General features: G+C 41.5%; 1 non-coding gene across 1 annotated transcript; it reads left to right on the top strand.

The window, feature by feature from the left end:
• Positions 1-1515: 1515 nt before the first annotated feature.
• LOC115870627 lies at positions 1516-1677 on the top strand. Its single transcript, XR_004046814.1, has one exon. It is a non-coding gene; the product is annotated as a U1 spliceosomal RNA (small nuclear RNA).
• The last annotated feature ends 21330 nt before the right edge of the window (positions 1678-23007 follow it).

Below are 23007 nucleotides of genomic sequence, written 5' to 3'. Positions count from 1 at the left end.
ACACGATCGATGAAGACAAAGCGGGTGCACAAGCAAATGTGATGAAGAAAGCTGATGGTGCCTGGCTATCAAAAGATATAGCGTCTGGGGTCTTAAATGCTTGAAGATAAACAAGCATTCATTTAGCTGAGAAACAACAAAGCCCACATGGAAGAAGCACACCAGCCTGTGTGATCATAAGGTGTCCGTGGGGTCAGGTATTAGGCATCAAAGACCCAGAGCAAAAAGTCATAATGGGAATGAGGAGGGAGTGCGGTGTGGACGCCCAAAGCCACTCTGTAAGCAAAAGGGTCATGGGGAGAAGACAGGCCAGTCAGGGTACAGTATAACAGATAAAACATACAGCTTTCTTCTTGTTCTTTAATGCTCCTTCCCCCCCACTATCATGACTCTAATTCTACCTTACAAATCTGGCTAAACCGGAGCATATACATGGGTACAGATAAGAGGTGGAAACAAATATAGGACAGATAAACTCCTCGGGAGCATTATTGAGAGTAGCCATACCAGGAGGGTAAGAGGAAGGTGGGGGGAGAAAGGGGGAGCCAATCACAAAGATCTATATATAACCCCCTCCCAGGGGGTCTGAACAATAGAAAAGTGGGTGAAGGGAGACAATTGGTCAGTGTAAGACATGAAAAAATAATAATAATGTATAAATTATGAAGGGTTCAGGAGGGAGGGAGAGGGAGGGAGGGGAAAAATGAGGAGCTGATACAAAGGGCTCAAGTAGAAAGAAAATGCTTTGAAAATGATGATGGCAACATATGTACAAATGTGCTTTAGACAATGGATGGATTGTATGGACTGTGATAAGAGTTGTATGAGCCCTCAATAAAATGATTAAAACAAAAAAAAGAAGTGGAGTGACTCAGGTGCCATATGGTGATTGCCCAAGAGCAAGGGACAGAGGAAGTTACTGCATGCCCAGAACAGGGCCAGCGGAGAGTGAGAGTCTTCTCCTATAAGGAGAAGGAAGAGGGGAGAGTGATCTTTTTTCCACTTTCACCAAAGAATATTCTGGGCCCCAAATCTTTACTTTGGTGATCCAGAAGGGAATTGTAGTGGCAGATCATTCCCAACCCATCTTGAAGGCCCACATTAGAAATGTCTAGTTTGAATCAAGGATATTTGTGAGTCATGGAGCTTTTAACATTGAGCATAGTAAATCTAAGCACTGTTTAGGGAATTCATAAAGCAATAATTACCCAGGTGGACAGACCAGAACCAACAGTGGAAGAACGTGGAGGGAGATTGGAATAAAGAAAGCCAAGTGAATTTGGGCATGGGCTTTTGTTTGACACTTATGTACCAAGTCTCCCGGCTCTTCTTCATTTCCAATTCCTGTTAAAACTTGAAGATGACTTTTCTTGTTTTCTTTCATCGTTTCTTTAACACTGTCAGCCGTCTGTTCATTTCAGTCTGTCTTATGGGGCAAAATATTAACATGCTGGACAGTTAGCAAAAGGTTGGTGGTTCGAGTACACACAGAGGTGCTTTGAAAGAAAGTCTGTCATACTTACCTGGCAGGGGAGATACCATGATCACGAAGGTGGTTTTCCCAGGGCGAGGCTTATCCATTGCACTCCGGATGTGCTGACCCCTGCAATTTCCCCAAATGTGGGAAACTCGAGTGCATCATTTGTGGTAGTGGGGGACTATGTTCATGCTCTCCTCTGTAAAAAAAAGAAAGAAAGAAAGTCTGTCAATCCATTCCCAACAAAACAGCTATTGGAAACCCTGTAGAACACAGTTATACTCTGACACACGTTGGACTGACATGAGTCAAACTTGACGTCATGCATTTGGTTTTGGTTTTCATCCAAAATATACTTGTCTCTCATGATGACAATAGTTTTACCAGCTCTTCATCCTTATGGTCGTACTTAATACCAGCCCTTGGACCTACAATAAACGCTGAAGAAATCCCATGATTCTGTTGCATTGAGCAAATCTGCTGCACAAGATACTTTAAATTGTTAAAGATGTCACTCTGAGGACAAAGAGTACCTGCCCCAAGCCATGGTACTTTCAATCCCCTCATATGCATGTGAAAGTTGGACATTGAATAAGGAAGATCAAACAAGAATTGGTGCATCTGCATTACGGTGTTAGCAAAGAATATTCCAAGGACTGCATGCAGCCAGAAGAACCAACAAATCTATCTTGAAAGACACACAGCCAGTGCTCCTTAGAAGTGAGAAAGGTAAAACTTCATTTCACGTACTCTGAGCACGTGATCAGGAAAGACCAGCCCCTGGAAAAGGGCGCTGTGCTTGGTAAGGTGGAGGAGCAGAGAGAAAGAGGAAGCACCTCAGGGAGATGCACTGACACAGTGGCTGCAAGAGTGGCGTCAGACACAATGACAGACGGGTGGAGGAGGCGGGCCCAGCAGTGTTTCGTTCTGTTGTACAGAGGGTTGCAATGAGTTGGAACCAACTTGGTGGCAACTAGAAGCAGCGATAAAACTCACCTTTATTGCCACGAGCCAATGCTGACTCCGAGTAACCCTGTAGGACAGGGTAGAACTGCCCCCCTGGGTTTCAGAACTCTCTACAGAAGTAGAAAGCCCTGGTTTTGATTTGCTGATGTCAAAATTTGTAGCCCAACTCATAAGCACTACACAACCCAGGCTCAGCAACAAATCTAAGGCCAGGAAGTGCTGTTGTCCAGTGCCTGGAGCATTGCCCCAGCACCTAAAGCAGAGCCTGGTATGTTGCAGGTATCCAATAATTATCTGCAAAGTGAATCCCCCTTTTACAGATAATAATACAGAAAAAAAAAAGTCTTAGTTAAATAAGTTGTTCAAGGTCACGCAAGTCTTAACTTCTGGAACTGGATTTCCAACAAAGAGACTGGAATCTTGCTTTCTTAATCATAACTCTGCTTCTGTTGCTGGTCTGTTTCAAAGATGTTTTCATTCTCCTGTGTGATATATTTATTTTAATTCATTCGAGATTTTCATTAGCCTATCTTAGAATTAAAAAGAGCTTTCATGGCTCTGTGGATTTGACAGTTCTGATGGCTCTTTGCGCTGTTAACAACAAGGTCAGTGTTTCAAAGCCACCAGCTGCTCCACGGGAGAAAGATAAGGTTATCTATTTCTGTAAACAACTACAGTCTCAGAAAATCTCTGCATCCAGTTGCTAAGAGTCAGAAACAATTCGATGGCAGTGGGTATAGCTTGGCGTTTACTAACCTGTCATTTACTAAAATAACCCCAAAAATGTCTAAAGAGTTTTGGAGCTCTGCTGTGTGAAATATTTTTATTCCCTGGTAATTAATATATTTCAATGTAGTTTCACATTTTTGTGTACCAAAAATATCTAACATCTGGAGTTTGATATCTACTGTTTTCTCATCCTTTATCTCATAAATGATCTCTAGACAATCATCTCTAGAGTTATGAAAGCCAGAAAATCCTTCATAGAGGCACAATTAACATGTATTGGACTAAAAAAAAGCTGAACAAGTGGATATCTGTTAGAATTCCAACTCCAGTGTGCTCAGCATACATTAGAGCGCACACTCTCGCTCTCGCTCTCCCTGTCTCTGTCTCTCTCTCTGTCTCTCTCTCTCACACACACACACACACACACACACACACACACAATCTCTGTCGGCAATCCCTCTCCTCTCATTGTCATCTCTCTCCTATCCTTGACTGTGCTTACCACTCTTGGATCCTTCGGTATAGAACCAATTACATTATTGCACTGCTTTTAAAAGTTTCTAGGAATTCCTGGAAATGATTTGAAGTGTGGGTATTTATTCTTCTCCCAATTGACTGTAAGCTCTTTGAGGCTGAGAAATGTATTCTTTCTTAATATAATCAGTTCTTTAATTGGTGAATATTAACTCAATATTTTACACACAGACACAGGCACAGTTCCACACTTGCTCAGCCATGGTAGGTAGTGACCTGCTCCCTTTAAAACACTAGCTATGGAAATTAGACTTTGGACCTTGATTTGTTCCTTTGTTGACTTACTGCTTATAAGGTTTCGTCAGAAAGAAAGTGGATACTTCAGCTTTCGATTTCATTTCACATTCTGCAGTAAGTCACTCTTGATGTCTAGCTTCTCTGAACCCAGAACCACATTTGCCAGGGTTCTTTCACAGGTTTCTGAAGACTGTTTTAAACAAAGGGTCCTGTGGCAAGCAAGCAAGATTGTAATCTTATATATTCATCATTAAGCATCTAAGACTCTGGAAAAAAACAAACAAACAAACACTTGTCCTTGAGCTGGTTACCCCATGTATGTCAGAGCAACACTGTGCTCAGGAGGATGTTCAGTGACTGAGGCACCACTGAGCAGATTTGAAATGCAAAGCTTTTGGTTAGTCGCCTAACTAGTTTGCACCATCCAAGGACTCCTGAAGAGTGCTATAAATGTTCAACAAATAGAGAGATAAATGAATGGGCGAATGGCTAAATTAATCATTGAAAAAAGGCCTAGAAAGTGAGAATACGAAGGGAAAGTACGACAAAATGGGGGTTCCAAGCTAAAATGGACAGGTTAAAATAAATACATAAAAGGCAATATAAATAAACTGGCTTAAGAGTAAAAATATAGATAGATAGACGGATAGATAGATATACATATTGACAGACAATCCACTAAGTACTCATATAGAACTAAAATGCCCAATCAGTGTATAAACATACAAAACCACATAATCAATAGTTATCAAAGAAACATTAATTAAATGAATTAAGATTAAAAATGACAGAGGGGTAGTGGGGAGGAGATGAGTCACTCAGGGTTCAGTATAGCAACAATGAAACTCACAACCTTCCTCAAGTTCTTAAAATGCTTCCTCCCCCCAACTACCATGATCCCAATTCTACCTTGCAAACCTGGTTAAACCAGAGGATGCACAGCGGTACAGATGGGAACTGGAAATCTAGGACAGATGAACCCCCTCAGGACCAGCGGTGACAGTGGCGATACCGGGAGGGAAGAGGGGGGAGAAAGAGGGAATCGATCACAAGGATCTACATATAATCTCCTCTCTGGGGAATGGGCAACAGAGGGGTGGGTGAAGGGAGACGCTGGGCAGTGTAAGATAAGATATAATAATAATTTATAAATTATTAAGGGTTCATGAGGGAGGGGGGAGGGGGAGGGAGGGGGTGGGGGAAAAGGAAAATGAGGAGCTAATTCCAGGAACTCAAGAGGAAAGCGAAGTTTGATAATGATGAGGGCAACAAATATATAAGTGTGCTTTACACAATTGATGTATGTATGGATTGCGATGAATTGTATGAGCCCCAATAAAATGATTAAAATTTTTTAAAAATGACATTTTAAGTTGGCCCCCACCCTCACCCCCTACCAAGAAATGCTAAAGCGCAGATTGGTGATATTTATCAAGCTTAGCACTATCCAGAGGAAAATAGGCAGCAAACCCTTCATATTCCATATATCATTTAGCCCAGCAATTGTACATACAGAATCTGTCTCAGGAAATCATTAAGCAAAGTAGAGCTTCAAGAATGTGAATCTCAGGACTGTTTATAAAAGTGAAAAATTGAAAATTGCCTATGTGTCTCACAATGGGCAATTAGTTTAATGGATTATGGTATGTTCCTGTAATGGAATACTATGTATCCATTAAATAGAATGTTTTAGGCATGAAAACATGTCCATGAAATATTGTTTAGTGAAAAAGACATTTAGAAAACAGTGTCTATGGCATAATCCCAATTTCATATAAATGAAACACAAAAATTTAATGTATGCTTTGGGAAACTATTAGACTTCCAGGACCAAGATGGTCAAGTAAAAATTAGCCGCTACATCTAACAAATCAAGTAAGTTTTATAGGTCACACAATGAGCGTGGGGCTGAGATAGTGATGACAGGTATAAAGGAAACTAAGTCAATAATCGTATGAGTGGGTTATTAATTCTCGGAAAAACAAATATGGCACAATAAAGAAATAACTACCTTGGTGTACAACATGGCTCAGCTGTGAGTGATGTTTGCATGTCCCAGATAATGCGAACACTGAAAACGAATACAAGCAAAGAAGTGTGGTAGTAGCTGAACTGCAAGAGAGTAGGCAGGCTAGCCATGTAAGGGTGGGGTAAGAGAGTTCACTTCTCTTCTCCCATAGAAGAAAGCCAATAGGCAACATCAAAATAAAAGTCAACAGATGCCAATATAAGGATATTAGGTGTAAATATGGAAGTAAGTAAATACTAGTAAAAGAGGTTTGAAAGCAAGTAGTGAGACTTAGAAATATGCTGGGGCGCTTTTCATTATAAGCAATTTTACACTATTTCAATAGACATTTGCCTCCATTGGTTTGATGTTACATTGCTGGATCCATGGCAGAATTCTCACCTGGCGAGCAGGAGAGCTCCTTTGATTCCTGACCAATGCACTTCATGTAAGCCACCACCCTGCTGTCTGTTAGTGAAGCCTTCCATGCAGCTATGATGCTCGGAAGGTTTCAGTGAAGCTTCCAAACTATGAAGAAAGAACTGGTGAGCTCTTTGCAGACATCAGCCAGTGATACACTATAAGTCACCACAGTTCCATTTACCATTGGCCATGGCATTGGGTTGGCATAGGGTCACTATTAGTTCAATCAATTTGATGGTAGCGAATTTTTTATTTATTTTTTAGTATGGAGATGACAGTGTTGTCGGGAGCAGCATTCCATTTTATTTTGCTCAGGATGATCATGAGTTAGGAGTTGATTCTACAGAAGCTAAGAGCAACATATTGATTTGATTACCAAAAAATTAATAAAATTGAAATAAGAGTTTAGATTGAGACAGAAAATATTTTGATTATCCACTCAATCTAGATGGAACAATGCACTAAGTTCTAGTTTACATGGTTAAAGAAGAAAATCAACTTTCAAATCAAAGTCACAATTAAATACTAGGGGAGCTCTTGCTTATTAATGCCCTTACCAGGAGAAGGTGTGATTTTTCTGTACACATAAAAAAAAGTGGACAGGGCCCTCAGATGAAAAGCTAGTTAAATATAGAGTTCACTTAGTTCACTTTGTTTTTAACATCCTCTTTCTTATTTCATGCCCTTTCCAGGTCTCCTATTTTGGGGGTGGTTTTACAATGCCTTCAAAGATATATATATATACATATTCTCAGAATGAACCTATTAACAAACAAGTATTAATATATTTGGAAATCTTAAAATACATGTCTATGGATCTAGTGAGTAATGAACAAATACTGAATATTAGAACTGGATATAATTTTAAAATTAAAATGAGACATACGAATGGCATGTTGGTAAATGTTTGGCAACAGGCTTTTCGTGTGTGTGTGTGTGTGTGTGTGTGTGTGTGTGTGTGTGACAGACAGACCGAGACAGAGACAAAGACAAATGGATGGGAGTGGAGATATCAGGATTTAGAACATTTACCAGTCTCCGTAGTGCAAATACTCCACCATGATCTGTTTCAAACTACCCACAGGCAAGGTAGATTAGGGAATATATACACACAAGCTTTTCAAAAGGAGGTTTGATAGCTGGCTCCAGGCAACCCCAGCCTGCCACTGAATGCAATTGAAATAAATCTTTTAGTGCAGAGTTGTGTTAGACAGGGTTCTCTAGAGAGATAAAACCAAGTAGCTGATAATTTAATATGTTTATTTATAAAGATAATTAGATATATAACACAAGAAATGAACTGTTAAATTATATATAGATAGAAATATAATAAAAGAAATGAACAGTTAAATTATAAAACACTACAAATGGCTCAATGGAACTCACTCCCGTGAGAGAGAGTTGTGAGAAACTAGCAGTCCTTCAAGTCTAGTCTGCTGCCAGGTCTTCCTCTATATATAGAGTGAGCTAGGCTATCTCAGCACAGCAGCCAATCACAAGGCAGGTCACCAACTATCAGCCAGGTCACCAACTGCCAGTTCCCAGCTCCAGAGATGTCTTAAAGGGGCCTCAACTTACAGTGACACAGTTCACAGGCTAGGCATCCCACAAGTAGTGTAGCCTGTAAATTGAGGCACAGAACAAGCAAGGCAGCCGCACACTGGTCAGATGATCTAAGAGTGAGAAACAAGAAAGGCAAGGCTCACCGAGCCATTTATCTCTCTACCCTTCAGTTAATCCCACTTGTGTTTATCGGCCAGGCTGGCACAATAAACTCTCTCAATCCACCCCTTGCCAACCTGGCACCTGTACACAATGATTTAGCCATATATACTTATATAATCTATAGACATTGATGAAATCACACTTATACTTATCATCAATCATCTATCATACATATAAATGAAAACACAGTCCAATTTTATCTGATATATCACACCTGAACAAAGGAAAGATATGCAATAAGCATATAAAAAGAAATTACATTGACAATTACAAACCTAGCTTTTGAAATTGATCACCTGGTTGTAACTGATAGGTAGAACTACCTTCTTGCCTAAAGTACGTTTCAGCTATTACTTTTTTAAAGCGAAAAGAAAACCAGACTGTTACACACCATCGACTAAAGGGCTTTGGTGCTTCTATTCCTACAAAGACATTATGATTATGATGCTAGCAAGTTGCAAAATCTAAAGTTGGCTAAAATAACAGGGGCTTAATGGCCCCTCATTAATAAGAACTATGAAGGCAAGCTCTTCGTAGGTTGAGGTACTTGCTCAACAGCATCCACAAGACCAAGGGCTTTTCTGCCCTTTGTGCTACCACTCCTTCCTGGGGATAGGCCACTCAAGGTCATGAGCTGGCTGTGACAACTATTAAGGGTCATGCCTTCACACAGCCAAGATCAAAGGCAGGAGAGAAAAAAAGTGGGGTAAACCAACCCTCCCTTGTTTATCTCCCTTTGAACAGTTAGAGAAAAATATTTCCCAGAAACCCTTCCACTTTCTCAGTGGCCAAACTGGGTCAAAGGAGTATCTCCCAAACATACACTGGCAAGTGTGATTTTGATTATCATCAGTATGTTGCTCATCACCAAGGCAGCCTCTGAGACTGGGGCCATCTTTGTTTAGCATATTTCCACTTAGATCACAACATTCGCCTGGATTATGTTATCAAAGATGAAAATTTACCAAGAGGCACTGTGAAGTCAGTCACCTAACCTGGTGTCAATTTAAGGATTAAGAATGTAGGGGTGGAGTCTACGCTGTCAATCTGGAGATAGCCAATGAGACTTCTGTGTGGGCATGGCCTTCTCCTGAGAATTCTGGGAAATCTGGTACTTCCTCCTTAGAGGCAGAAAACACCTCTGTCTCTCTGCTCCTCCCTGGGAGACATTGCAGAAGACAAGCCACACGGATGCAACCAGACCTCTGAAGCCGGAGAAGCCACAGAGAACCCCCTGCTAGTGCTGAGATGCTTACAACGCCACTGGACCCAAAGACTTTCTACCCACTGGCTTGTGATTGTTCTGCATTTGGCTTCAGTGCATGTGTCTTGTGAGTATGTAGAGGGCTTTATAGATTGTATCGGACATATGGGCTAATAACAGATTTATGGCCTTGGACTGGACTGGGTTGGGATGTTTTCTCAATGTTCAATGCCTCTTGTCTATAAACCTCTCCCTTATATACATATGCGCGTTTATGAATTTGTTTCTCTAGTCTACCCAGACTAGACAGGCACCAATCTTATCAAATTTTAAGAAAAGAAAATGAAAAAAGGCAAAGTAGAAGATATGGGATCTACTCAGTTGTTGCTCATTCGAGACACTGTGGGCTTTGCCCAGTGGTCAAAGTCCTCCTATTTGCTGCAGGGGGTGGGGTGGGAGGGGGACCCTTATTTGTGTATATAATGAGCAGCCACGTTTTTTTCAGAGGTCGAGTCCATCTGTGTCCTCTGAATTGCATCTGAATTGATCTACAACCATTGTGGTCAGTTCACTGTCCTCATCAGTGACTAGAAAAGGAGCACGGGACGTGACATGATGGGCAATCTGGAAAGACAGGAAGTCTCTCTCTGGACAGCGAACACCGTCGTGTGGGGACGGTGAACACCGTCGTGTGGGAACGTCTCTGTTGGAGCTGCCACAGCCTTTCTCAAGCCTGGGGGTGGCCAGGTTAGGGTTATCGTGCTTCCAGTCAGAGGATGTGAGCTTCTGAATCAATCAACCTTTTAACCCCTTGCCCTCATACTTCTTGTAACATGAGATAATAAATGTTCTTCTTTGTTTAAGCTATTTATGTTATAGCTTCTATTAATCATAGCCAAACTCACTTTGATACCACACTCACATGGGAAAATAAAAAGCAAATAATTTCACGGAGAAATTTTAAAACTTAGGCCCATACTGTGCTAGGAAGAGCCTATCAAGCTGCTTTAAACTGGTTCACACGGCCAAGTAATTGCTATAAGTCAGAGCCCACTCCCTGGCACCGAACAGCACCGGGGAAGCACTGATCTAGCCCTGATGGGTGGAGAGTGCAGAAGGTTCAGACTTCAAGGAGTTTCTCATACAATAGGGATGAAAGTTCAGTTGACACTAACATTTTCAAGTTGTACATTAGTTTTAAAGAAGTGGTTTTGATTACTTTCCAGGATGGTGCCTATAATGAAGTTATAAGTTAGACCATCCTGCCATATGGTGAATGGCTGCAGACAAGACCTGTCAGGAATAAACTTAATCTTATTAGAACACCTGCTGTTTCCCAGGGGGGGGGATATTTTTTGTGCCATGAAAACAATTTTTTGAGTTGAAGGCTAATATAAAATTTTAAACAAAATTCAAGTGGATATCTTCTCAAATTTCTGAAGCTTTGAAACCCATTTACAGTTTTTAGATACATCAAATATTTTAAGAAAGGTCAGGAAGACCACAAAGATCAATTTAATTTTATGAAATTCAACCCGTATCATTACAATGCCTGATTTTGAGAATTCCAAAAAGATTACTAAAAGGATGCAGGATGATCACAGGGGCTTTTTATGAAAGCGTGTTAAGATCATTGAAAACTTCATTGGTGAGAAAAGATCAGAAAAGTTTGCTGAAGAATCTGTTTCCATTACATTGTGCACCTCCTCATTCCTCAAGGATAGTGTGATAGTTAGGGTTTTTGTGCCAACATGGCACCCGTAAGAAGATATGGATGGAGTTTAGTCTATCAATCAGGTCACAGTTTGATGACCTTGTTTGGAGGTGCCACTGAGATAAATGACTCCTTAGAGGCTGGCCACTCTTTCTCTCTGCCTTTACCTTCATGCCAGTGAGCCTGCTGGGACCTGCGCCAGCCCTGGGATGCTTCCAACGCCATTTGATCCACCAGACCTTCAACTGCTGCCCTATGATCTTCCTGCATTTTGCTTTACTGCTTGTGGCTGTGTGAGTGTGGTTTTTGGACTAGTATCGGACTTATGGGCTAGAATTGGACTCAGGTACTTGATCTGGACTGGGCTGGGATGTTTTCTTGATGAATAAAACGTATTTATTAATAAAATAAATATTATTGATATATAAAGCTCTCTCTTCCACATATATGAGTGTCACTGGATTTGTTTCTCTAGTCCACCCGGCCTAACACAGGTAGCAAGGGTTGTTCCATGGTAGTTTCATTGGGAAACCTTACCCCATCCACCCTACAGACTTGATCTTCTCCCTATAGATTTATTTCTGTTTTAAAAATGGAGAGAACACTTATAAGGAACAAATGCTCTTAGAGACACCTTCCTCCAATAGTGATGATCCAAGCACACACTTGGATAGGCACACAAAGCTAAAGAGGCTTGGGAGAAAAAGTGGGAGTGTAGCCATGAAGATATAGATTTAACAGAGGATAGTTGGATATGTATATTTACCTTTGCTGCAAACATAACCATAAATGCAGTAAGAGGCAAAGTTATAAAAATATATCATCGACATAACCAAACACCATGAGGTAATAAGTTGCTGAGCCTGAGGAATCAGGACCACCATCTCGAGTACACAGAGTAACGCTTGGTCAACTGGAATAACATAATGCACAAAACCATGGCTTACATCCGGATTTGGTACGTAGTGGCTTCCTTGTAAAAGCTCATGAGCAGCCATGTAAAATGCAGCTATTGATCTTTCCTTATGCAGAGGACAAAGAAGTGATGAAAATGAAAAGACACATGGTATCAATTAGTCCAATGGACTAATGAGCCATACAAATATCAGTCTCGACAATCCTGAAACCAGAAGGGCTAGATGCTGCCCAGCTATTGCCACCAACTGCTCTGATCTGAAAGGATCTTATGAGAAGGTCATGAATAAACTGGGAGACAAGTGTAGAACAAAAGTATAAATCATAAGAGACAAGGGTTATTGTTTGAACAGAGACCGGTGGGAACCCCAACACGCTGCCCCTTCCTCACTGTGTCAGTTAGATGATCAACTAGACACTTCTGACTAGGGGCGGGGTTCATCCAGTCAATCAAGTGGTAGCCTGATGACACCTCATTGGAAGTGTGGCCTTTTGTGTTAGAGTAAGGTGGACCAGAGATAACTTCTGTCTGCCATCTTATTTTCCTCTGCGCTGGGATCTCACTGGCACTCTGTCTGCCACCATGTGGGTCACCAAACCTGGAGAGCCGTAAGTGCCCTGCCATGCTGACACCGATCTTGTAGTCACGTGACTGCGCTCACTGGCCTACCCTGTTCTCCTAAGTACATCCTTGGCCTGCAGCTATGGGAGTGTAAAGAGGGCCCAGGTAGTAGGAGACCCATGGACTTGAGAGTTGGAGTAGACTGGAGCACCTTCTTTATGTAAAATTGCTTCTTAATATGAAGGTTTTGTTTTTTTCTTCTGCATTGATGTGTCCCGGGTTTGTTTCCCTAGACAACCCAGTGTAATACAGATACCCTTCAGGTCTAGAACGGAATTCACCCCTTGTTAGAACAATCAACCACTTCCATCAAATGGCAACATTGACCCAAGGACAAAGCGCAGGGAGTTAGCAAAGAAGGAGAAGTGGAAACAGGAACTCCGGGGAGGAAGGAGGATCCATGATGGTACATTAAAGGGCTTGCGATAGTTGCACTGAAACCACGTGTGTACATTACTGACTGCAGAACAGATGGTCTACTCTGGAAGCTGTCACCACATTCACAATAAAACGTTCAAAAAATAAAGAAGAACACAATTTGGGTTCCTCAAGAATGCGACAACTGCTGTTTGACCTGGCATAAAACAGAAAGTCCAAAATTCATCTGGGAAGGGTTAAAGAGATGGAAACACCACCTTCAGAAGTGTATCAGGCTAGATGGTGAATAAGTGGAGAAGATTCATTTACTAAGGAAGGCTTGTTCTACATACTCGGAGAACCAATAGCTTCACATTTTTATATTTTGTTTAATAAAAGTATCTATGATTTTGTACCAATACTTTTTGACTTAACTTTGCTCAGAATCCCTTACCACACAAAAAGCTCTAGGTCTTAAAATATAATGGAGGGACCCTTAATTTCAAAAGGTTAATCCTTCTTTTGTAATAGCTCCTGACATCTGAATAGATTTATTTTACTCACGAGCAAACCTGGAATTCACACAGAAAGCCATTCCATCCTTTTTTTTCACTCATAGCATTTTATGATTTATGAATAAGCACCACAGACTCTGAATTAGTGGAGTATAGATTAATGAGTCTCCATTCTATCTACATTTGAGTCTGGTGATTTTTGAGTTGATGATTCACCTCTAAATTTATTGCTGAAGATCAAACTAAACCAGAGAACAAGTTGATCTACTTACATTTGAAGTAAAACACTTGGGTCTGACACTGGAAGGGTTTTTGCTGTTGTGTGCCAAGAAGCCCGTTCCAACTGTCAGTGACCCTGTGGAACAGAGGAGAACTGCCCCCATTGGTTTTCCAGTTAGTAATCTTTTTTTAAAAATCGTTTTATTGGTATATATTTCACATATCATACAACTGGCCTGGTTCGGTGCTGTCACCATGATCAGTTGTAGATCAGACCATTGTAATCCATGAAGCTTTTACTGGTTGGTGCTCAGAATTCAGATCACCCCTTCTTCTCGGTATATCTTAGTCTGGAAGCTCCACTGAAACTTGCTCAGCATCATAGCAACCTGCAAACCTCCACTGACAGGTGGGCAATGACTGTGCATGAGACGCATTGGCTGGGACCCAAACCTGGTCTCTGGAATGGAAGGCAAGAATCCTACCATGGAGCCACTACAGTCCCTGGAAAACAAGTAAGAGGCTGTTAAAGCAATTCTGATAAGCGCTACCAGTGGTGTCACTAAGTGGTTGGGGTTGAAGGTGGAGCAAAGGAAATGGACATGATGGCTCAGGTAGGCTAGACAATCTCCTCTGTGTGCTTGTTCACAGTGTAACTGTAAGCTCCTGGCTGCCTTGAGTGACTATCTTGAAATGAAAGTTCTCTCATTACATGGAGTCACCATGAGTCAGAGGCTAACTGAACAGCCACTAACAAAAACAACTCGTTTGCCTGTCATAATTCTCGCCTTTTTACAAGTTCTTTTTTTCCTGCATTCTGCACTCAGAAGAGTCATTCTAAAGCAAATCTGTTTGCATTGGTTTTATTTGAAACTCGTCGAAGTCTCTCCAACTCTCTGAGGATGAATCCCAAGTGGTCAATATGAAAATTCATTCGTGATACGGGCCTGGCTTACCTTGCCAGACTCACACATCAGCCCTGGTTCTCTGCCCCAGTGTCCCACCTCTTAAGCTTCTCCCCTTCATCCAGCAGTCCTGCATCTCCAGCTCTGTGCCCAGGGTCTGTGCCCTCCACATGGCACTCACATCCTTTCCTGCACACCTGAGTAAGCTCTGTTTGTGGTTGCAACTCCACTGGTTAGCCACTTCTCCCAGTTCCCTTCACCATCCCCTCGGTACGTTAGTGGTTTCTCCTATCTGCTCCCATAAAATACCAAACCAAGCTCACTGCCAGCTAGTCCATTCCAACCCTACAGGTCCCCCCGGTGGGTTTCCAAAACTGCAACTCTTTGTGGGACGGCAAAGCCCTATATTTCTCCCATAGAGCATCTCATGACTTCGAACTACTTATTGATCTTTCGGTTAGCAGCCCAAATATCACAAGTGCCCCTGAGGTAGTTAGCTTATGGGGAAAGTGCCAACCTGGCCAATAAACACATGTGGGGTTAACTGAAGGGCAGAGGGATAAATGGCTCAGTGAGCCTCGCCTTTCTAGTTCTAAGCTCTCTTGCTTTCTGATGGTCAGAACGGGGTGCAGCTGCCTTAGCCAGTTCCCTGCTTCAGCTGGCAAGACTTCACTTCCTGAAAGACATCCCTGAGGAGAAGCCACATGGACCTACCCCAATGCAACCTTGGTGCTGGAGCAGCCATGTGGAGACCCCTGCCAGCCCTGAGATGCTTACACACTCACTGACTTGGCTTTCCTCCTGCAGTCGGCATCATAGTGTGTGTTTTGTGAGATGGAGGAGGTCTTTGTGGATTGGTGTTAGATACATGGGTTAATGGGTTAATGTTGGACTTGTGGACTTCGGCAGCACTGGCTTGGGATGTTTTCTTGATGTGCACTTAACCTTTATAAAAAACACTCTCATAAAAAATATATGAGTTTCAGTGGATTTATTTCTCTAATGTACCCAGACTAACACAGCCCCTTATAGTATCCCATGTACCATGATTTTGCTTGTATTCTTCTCTGCACGGTAATCTCTTTAAAAAGCAGAGAGCATGTGTTGTTCCTTTTACTTCCTCGTGATCTGGCAATTGCCTGGTATACATTAGGCATTTAATTAATCAATTGATAAAGTAGTGAATGAATAAGTGAATCAATAAATGAATAAAAATGCTTGAGTAAATGCAACCTAAGTCTAAACAGTCCAAATTGAATAGTGGCAAAGGTCAACTATGTAACTCTGATTTTTAAAACTTCCTATCATTGGAAGTTGTTGGGGTTTTTTTTACTATAAATGCCTCAAGTTCACCAAATAACCAATCTATTATTCACTTTAATTTACTTGACAGGGTCTTTAACTTTATTTAATCTTATTTTTAATTTTTATTATGCAATAGGTAATGGTTTACAGAGCAGATACAGCCTAGTTTTAGCTTCCACAATTTGTACTCATTTTGATTTAATTCAATTATTGCGATCTCCTCTGTGTCGCATCATTTATCCTACTTCCAACCTGTGTTTCCTGTGTCCATTCTTCCTTCTTCCCCAACTCTCTGTTCCTGGGTAAATGCTGCCTGTTGGATCAGAATTGGTTGATTCTTCCAACATAGGGTGATTTCAGTTCAGTTCAGATCTCAAGGGAAAGAGCCATAGTCTTGGGGTCCCACTCATTTCTGTAAGACCAGGGTACCCGGTCTGTTTTATGATTTGAGTTTTCTTCCCATTTTCTCCCACTCTTTTCAGGATTTTTTAATGTGGTCCTGTTCACATTCAAGCAGTTGGTATTGTCACTGGGAAGCACCTAGTTCTTTTGGCCTCCAGGTTGTGGAGACTGATATTTATTCAGTCCATTGGCTTAATTGCTTCCATGTGGCTTTTGATATTCATCACTCCCCTTTCCTTTGACCGGGGAGAAACTAGTAGTTGCACCTTAGATGGCTGCTCATGAGATTTTAAGGTCCCAGTCATTACTCACCAAATTAGGATATAGAACATTGTACTTGAGAACTATGTTATGCCAGTTGACTTCGGTGTCCCACAAAACTATAGTTCTGATATCCCAGGCCCAATAACTCATTCCCTCAAGGTGTTTGGTTATGTCTAAGAAGTTTCCCTAACAGTTCTCTATATGCTGTACCACACTCATAGGTATACTTGCAGCAAAAATAAATGAATGTGTATATATATATACAACGATCTTCTCTCCCTCTCCCACCTGTTCAGCCTGCACATCTGTCCAAACAGCTAGTGGTGGATTATGACTACTACAGAAGTGTGTACATGACAGTGCTTGTTGACATGACTTTAAAAAATGTAGCCAAGGAAATTTATCTTAACAGCAATTTGTAGTTACGTGATAACAGTGAAACACAGGGCAGAGAATTTTAGGGGAGAGCTCTGGGTTACCATGCTTCTAATATTTGATTAATCTTGCAAGTATAAGACATTAAAGATCTTAAGAACATTCTGGAAACAATTTCAGTAAAAATCAGATGTAGCACACCTTCGAAACACTAAAGGTGTGTGACATCCCCGTCTTTGTAGGATATCACTGCTAATGGGGCATTTTCATGGCTATTGAAATGCATTTGTTTAGATATAAGAAAATCTGTCGAAATGTTCATTAAAATTGTAGTTAACATAGATAAGATGCAATTTCTAAAAATATTTTTAATATTTATATTCTTATCCATTAACAGATAGGCTTAGATCATCTTTTCATTTGTTAACAATGCAACCATAAAACTTTGGTTGCCTTTGATGATTATCCTGAAATGAGCGTTCCTGCACCATTCCCATCATGGTTTCACTGGGGCCCAAAGAAATAAAAAGCCTAGCACACAGAATCATAGAAAACAATAGGGTCTTATGATGGCCACTCCCTCCCAGGGAGAGCACGGTGTGATATTTCAAACCCAGTTCCAAAGAGTAACCACTGACGGTTTATGTCGGTTATTAAGTGATGCCAAGAAGAAGCACGCTTTGCAACCCTCCTCCTAGTTCACCCCGCTTCCCCTACCAGGACGACGCACAGTCCATTAAAATACTTCTCGGAGTTCTGGGGTCAATTCTTGCTTTTCTTGTGGAAGACCCAGGCTTGATTTCTAGACTAGCAGCTCCTGCACAGCACCACTTGTCCCTCAGGGAGGTTTGTGTGTTGCTATGACGCTGAACAGTTTCAATGGAACTTCTGAACCAAGATGACTAAGAAGGAGACCTGGTGGGCTGCTTCTGAAAACTAACAATTGAAAACCCTATGGATTGCAAGAGTTCCACGTGCAAATGACCACAGGGAGAGGTGCAGGACCGGGCAGCATTCCATTTTCTTGTATAGGAGGTCGTCTTGTGTTGCGGATCAAATGGAAAGCAGCTAATAACAACAGGAGGTTGGGCTTCAGCATTAGAACACTTATTTTAATGGCAGAGAACCGGGTGGGACTTCGTTCTCTTGTACACATGGTCACTATGAGTCAGAACCAACACAATGGCACCTAACAACAACAGACACATGCATGACATTCTTCCCACACCCTTCTGGATCCTCTGGTGACTCAGGTTTAGTACACAGTTAAGAGATTGAGATCCTGGCCATTGCCACGCTGGTTTCACCGGAGATGCAGTCCAGCCGGACTTATTTTAGACCACACAAAGCCCAGCACTTCATATACTCAGAACAGTGTTGACGCATTTACCACCATAGACCACTAGTGATCTATTTTATGAAGACAACTTATAACCCACAACTACTTCCTGCCACCATGCGAGGCACCACGCCTAGGGATCATGATAGAAATTTTAGGGAAGGAGCCTTTTTTAAGAGTAAGAAGAAGAAAAAAAAAAGAGTAAGAAGATCTCTTCTTCTAATCCTGTCCCTGCAAAAGCCCTCTTTAAAGTGTGAAATGCGAAGATGTCGCTTTGATGAGAGAGGTGCTCCTGGCTAAAGCCAGACTCATTTTAAGTCGCTGCATATGCTTCTGAAAGCTGGTTGATGAAAAGGGAGGACTGAAGAAGAATTGATTGATTTTTAAAATGAATCGGTTCTTGGCATTGGTGAAAAACATTGAATATACCTTGGGTAGCTGAAAGAAAAAACAATCAATCTTAGAAGAAATGCAAAGAGCGTGCTCCTTAGAGGCAAGGATGGCGAGACCTCAACTCTTACTTTGGACAAGTCCTCCGGAAAGACCAATGTCTGTGAAAGGGCAAGATGACGGACAAAGCAGAGGTTCAGTGAGAGCAAGGGACACCCTCAACAATACAGGGATTTGCACAGAGGGAGACAATGGACTCAAGCAGAGCAACGATCATGAAAAGGGTGCAGGCCTGGGGCATACTTCCTTCTGTCATACAGAAGGCAGCCATGAGTCAGCTGACCTAACAGCCATACAGAGCAAGGAGCCTGGTAGCCCCATTGAATAAACATTGGACTGCTCACCACAAGGTCCATGGTTCAAACCCACCATCCACTCGGCTCAAGAAAAGTTGAGGTTGTCTGATGTCCCAAAGATTTAAAGCCTCAGAGCCCCTATGTAGCGTCATTACAAGTTGAAATCAACTGGAGGGCAGTGGAGTGGGTTTGGGGATATCTACATGCACCATGTACACCTCATATGGTGCCAGAGCGGATTTAGAATAGTCCTAAGCAACTTCTGAGTGTGCATAATGATAAGCTGTTGTCAGAACTTGCCTGTTCTCATTCTCTGAATCTAATCACAGTCAAGTACCAACTTTTCCCTCACTGTACTCAGTTGCAGTTCTTAAGAAGCGCAAATTGTTCATTATGTTTACAGTGAAATATATGAAAAAATAAAGTCAAATGGCTTACAATTTCATGAGCAACTACTAAAAACTGTTAGGAAGGCTCAGTTTCCCAGATCTCTACTTCCTCTTTTCGATGAGGAAGCATCTGGGCTGACCACTTAATACCGTTGCTAAATTTTGAACTCTTGACTGTGTTGGTTGTCTTCAGTGGCTTCTACTGAGAGAGTTTGAAACTGTTTGTTCTTTTTTAAAAATTGAGGTGTGATCTGTCAGGATTGTTTGTATTTGCCTTCACACGTTTTAGTCCTAGATGAAGAGGGGTTACATTCATACTCCTCCCTACTCTCCCTGTGTACACACCCGCACGCACGCACGCACACACACGAGCACACGCACACACGCACGGGAGTAGCAGCAGCAGCATATTCGCACAGGCACTCAGGCAGCTGATGCTGAACTGTTTGTCAGCGAAGTGGAATGTTAACATAAATGAATGAATGAATGAATGAATGAATGAATGAATGAAACTCTCTTAGGTGTTGAATTTTAAATGCCAATGTTCCAAGAGCATAGACTTTGGGGGAAACTTGTCTCCCCTATGGTTGTGCTCTAAGTTGGTATTAAATCAATGATTGTGAGTTTGCTTTCTTGGTTTTATGGTTATGCTTTGGCCTGCTGATGGCAAGTTTGAGACCACCAGCCACTCCATGGGAGAGAGACAGGCTCTCTACTCCTGTGAAAGAGTTACAGTCTTGAAAATCCACAGGGGATGGTTACTCTGTCCTTTAGGATCGCTATAAGTAGGAATTAACTTGATGGGGATGAGTACAGTTCAGGATTAGGGAAACAAGGAGATTTTAAATGAGGGATGCCAGTTTCACCCACATTTCTCCCCACCCTCACCAGCCTGGAAGCATGCAAGGCTATATGCATCCACAGGAAACACCTTTTCCTAGTTGGACCAACCAGAGGCCATGCCCCATTCTACTATACACAAAAGCATCACATGTACTCACAGAGGCTTCTGGAGTATTCCTCAGAATTGCTCTCTGCCCATAAAGTAAGCCCAAGGAGGTGAGGCGAGTGTGCATATTAGGGACTGCATTCTCCACATAGATTCCTGGGAAGACACGGAGCTCCCAGTTGGGGTGATGGGGCAGAAAAGGGTAGAGGAAGGCTTACAGCCACACAGTGTACTGTGCCCCAGAAGGGAACAGGAATAGCAGAGAAATCACTGTACCAGGAGAGAGATGATGGAGCTTTGGCCTTCACGGACAAGGAAAAAAAGAGCCAGATGGGAACAAGAAAAGACGAAAATCGCGAGAACAGATCACAACCTAAATTCAAAGCATCAGCACGATGCTCTCCTTCAGCTATGCTGACAAAAACACAGCTGGTTACCACATACAGTCTACCAGAATTGAGAGAGACACGCCACAATGAAAAGTGCAGGGAACTTGGAATTGACGACATTTGTGTTTCCTCCGACATAAAGATCCCTGGTGGGATAGTGGGTTATCCAGGGGGCTGCTAAAGAACTCGAAGGTTCACTTCGAACCCACCAGCTAGTCAGGGAGGAGAAAAGGAGGCTCGCTGCTCCTGGAGAGAGTTGCGTTCTTGGAAACCCACAGGCGGCCCCACTGGTCATGCAGCGTGGAGATGCGTCAGAATTGAGTGTGCAGCACTCAGTCCCGTCACCAACGTGGTCGAAGAGGGCGCTGCGAACTGGCATTGGCTCGACGGCAGTGAGAACAGGGACTTGAGTTGAAGCTGCTTTTAAAGCTTCACAAAATTCAGGTACACTTGTTATGTCCCTGTACCTGTGGCCAGAAAATCGTACTTTCTCCTGCCCACATTCTAGCACTGTTTATTTACTTTTTTTCAGTGGAGATCCCTAATGTTATTTACACAAAAGCAGCATGAAGTGTTGTTGGGTTTTTTTTCAACTTGGAAAAAGATACGGGTCATCAGAAAAAAAGGGGGCACATTGTTTTTTGTTTTCATATTGTTTTTAATTACATAGTTCTCCAAACTAATCATTATGAAATTCTTACACAAATTCAAGCTTTCCTATGGTCAATTATGGAGATACCCAAAAACCTTACATTCTGGATAGAGAAAGTCTTCTAATAGTACAAATATTTAATAATCTCTTGATAAAATACTAATTGTTCTGTCAAGATCTAAAATACTTTAAGATATCTAAGTGGTGTGCTTGACTTCTCATTTTTAAGAAGCAAATTCAGTTCAGACCCAAAAAGGCATACTTACATCGTAAGAACAACAGCAAAAACAGCGTTTAAGACAAAATAGGACATTTTGACCAGTGTTCAAAGAAACAGCTCAGTAAATATAAATATACCCACTCACTGCCATTGAGTTGATTCCAACTCACAGTGACCTTATATAAAGTTTCTGAGACAAGGAATCGTTACAGGACCAGACTCCCTCAAGACAAATATAGGCATGACAAATAATGCTGAGATTATCTTCTCTATGAGCCAATGGTTGGAAGAAATAATTTCTTTCCAGACAGTGATTTTCCTATTTGGCTCTCTCTCTCTCTCACAAACTTTCTTCAGCTCTCCAGCATTTATACCAAATTTGTTCTAGTTATTAGTTGGAGAGAATGGTCATGGAAAAGTCCTGGGAAAAGTTATAAAGTTAGTTTCTTAATTAAGACATATGGATATTTTCTAATATCGATTTTTTTTCTCCATTTGTTTCCTGTGCTTAGAAGCCTCTGGGTACATTTATGGTGTTTATACCAAATATTAAGCATTACTTTAGCTTGCATGTAGAAAATACGGGGGAAGAATGCATATCTTGTAGGCACACAAATTCAGACCCATGCACTCAAGTCTTAAGAACACATAGTTCTCATCAATCATTAGTGCCAAAGTATACAACCTAGTTCAAACCAGAAATGTCTACCTTTAATTGTTTTAGTTCCTTCCTGCTTTCCCACATTCTGGTAATTTCCTGCATGCTTTCTACTTCTTCTAGAAAACTTTTCCCAGTTAAGTATTTCCTCCCCTTTGCAAAAACCAGGCAAAATTTATGTCTAGTACTCCTTCATATCACTCTCCAATCTTTCATTTCAATTGCTCGCTTAGATGGAGCTCAAGTAATACCTAGGGTTCAACTTGTTTATTCCATTGCAAGTCCTTGCATGACAGAGAGGCAATTTGTTAGCTTTTCTTCTTTTACTTTTTATTGTGATATGTGTGAAGGTTTGTGGAGTAAGTTAATTTTCTAGTCAACAGTTTGTGAACATTAGGTTTCATGATATTGATTGTACTCTTTGTACTTGCTTCTTGTGATTCATATTTCCACCCATTCTTCTTTCCTGTTGCTCCCTGCCTTCAGAGTTTTGTCCGTGAGCAAATGCTGCCCTTTCGATCTCATGTGCTTTAAAATGCTGATGTCTCCCTGGTGTTATTGCTTGTTTTGTAGGTTTGTATGTTGTTTGGCTAAAACTTGAACTATAGGGATGAGTTCAGTTCCTTCCAGGCTATAATCTTAGCAGTTCCACCAGTCCCTAGCAGATCAGCAAGGCTGGTGTTTTTTATAATTTTGAGCTTTCCACACTTTTCCCTCACTCTATCCAGGACTTTCTATTGTGATCTCAATCAGAGCAGTAAGTAATGGT

The sequence above is a fragment of the Echinops telfairi genome, unplaced genomic scaffold (assembly GCF_000313985.2).
Source record: "Echinops telfairi isolate 266 unplaced genomic scaffold, ASM31398v2 ScPeMD7_2010;HRSCAF=2546, whole genome shotgun sequence".
In the NCBI taxonomy this organism is placed as follows: Eukaryota; Metazoa; Chordata; class Mammalia; order Afrosoricida; family Tenrecidae; genus Echinops; species Echinops telfairi.
The sequence above is the reverse complement of the archived record's forward strand: the minus strand, read 5'-3'. Positions and strand labels throughout refer to the sequence as shown.